The sequence below is a fragment of the Myotis brandtii genome, unplaced genomic scaffold, assembly GCF_000412655.1.
Source record: "Myotis brandtii unplaced genomic scaffold, ASM41265v1 scaffold64, whole genome shotgun sequence".
NCBI lineage: Eukaryota > Metazoa > Chordata > Mammalia > Chiroptera > Vespertilionidae > Myotis > Myotis brandtii.
In genome coordinates, this window is record NW_005370460.1 from 258,042 (window position 1) to 259,718 (window position 1,677).

Here is a 1,677-nt window from a genome sequence, read left to right on the forward strand (position 1 = left end):
TCATGGGCAGGGGCAGGGACAGTGTCCAGGGTGAAGCCAACCTTGGTCCCACCCAGAGAGGCAGCCAGGACCCCCTTTATCACCACAGCCGGACCGCCCTCCGCGCGGCCTGACCATTCACACCGCGGACCTCAGGGCTGGAGCCATGGAGACACCCGCCACCTCTGGGTCTAAGACTCGTTTCTGTGTTGCCCAAGGTCCCCTAACAAATAAAGAGCAGAAACAGCCAGAACTCAAGGTTTTTTCAGAGACAAGAAACCCTTCAGCCTCTGGGAGCCGCTGGGGAGGAGCCGAAACACAGAGAGGCCTGAGCGATGGAGCAGCTGCTCCGCTGGACCCGAGGCCTGCCTCTCGGCCCTCGGAGCAGCCTCAGCCTGCGCCTCACAGCAGCGCCCGCGGCCTGCAGCGGCTCCCTGGGCACCAGCCTCGGGGGCCTGGAGCCAGGCTGCTTCCCGCCATTGCCTCGTCCCCTGTCCGTCTGCCAGGCCTGGGCAAGGCCGAGGCCGCCCTAACTGGAAGCCCTCCCTGGGCTTCTCTTAGAAAGAAGCTCTGGGCCATGGAGGGTGTAGGGACCGGGTCTGGCTCAGGAGGTCCTACTTCTCACCCTGAGGGACTCAATCCCAGGGGCCTCTCTGCCTCATTTCCCTCCGTACAGTGAGGGCGTTAGAGCTGCGACCTCTCTGATCCTGCCCCGTCCGGAGACACAGCCACCCCATCCTCAAGGTGCGGGCAGGTCCTGCAGGCAAGTGGCTGCCCAGCCGCCAGGCCCGGCAACCAGGCCCCACTTTCTGGACCTGAGCAAGTGAGAAGGGCTCTGTGGAGAAGGGGAATGAAGATGGGGGGGTGCGGGTGCGGGGTAGAAGCTCAGTGCCCTGTGATTGGAGGTTGGGCCACACAGCCAGGCTCGCTGCCCTGACAGCCTCAGCTGGGGTGAGGCAGAGCCATCGCCCGTCGGGCACGGAAGCAAGGGCCCCGCTGGACGACCAGGCTCCGTGGTGGCTCCCGGGACTGGGGAGAGAGTCCTATGCAGGCAGGACCCATGTCCCAAAGGAACGGAGTCTCAGTTACGCATGGCCCTGGGCATGGCCCACTGTGGTCTTATCCCATCGGAAGCTTAGAAGTTCCTGTCATTTATCTCAGCTCCATAGACATTAGACGGCAGAAATACAAGGCGTCTACGTGAGGAAATGGGGACAGGAATGAGCAAAAGGGAACCACACCTAGCTAGACCCCAACCCATCTGAGTAGTCACCTCATTACCACCCTGGGATCTAAGAGTGTGTCCAGGGGAAGAGAGGTGCCAGAGCCCCCACCAGGCGCCTGGTCCTGGGACTCTGGGAGAGAGAAGGAGAAAAAACCCTGGTCCCTCTCTGGGCATCAGCTCCCCACACCCCATGACTGGAACCAGCTCACCCCTGAGTCAGCCTCAGTGCCACTCAGCAGTTCCGGGCTCAGCAGGGAGGTGAGGGCTCCTCCCGGGGACCCTGGTGGAAGGGCCCCTCCAGCCCACCCCTGCTCCCTGCCGGTCACCTCATCTCTCCTCCCAGGGGCCTCAGCAGGAGGGGACACCAAGGGGAAGAGCTACCTGACTCCCCGGGGGCAGGGCCAGCAGCTGGGTGAGAGAGAGGTTGGATCCTCAGTCCAGCCTCCGGGGGGGGGGGGGGGGGGGGGGGGGGG

General features: G+C 63.9%; 1 protein-coding gene across 3 annotated transcripts in view; it reads right to left on the reverse strand.

The window, feature by feature from the left end:
* PVRL4 (poliovirus receptor-related 4) overlaps positions 1 to 1,677 on the reverse strand; it is a 15,777-nt gene that overhangs the window by 13,295 nt on the left and 805 nt on the right. The window lies entirely within an intron of this gene.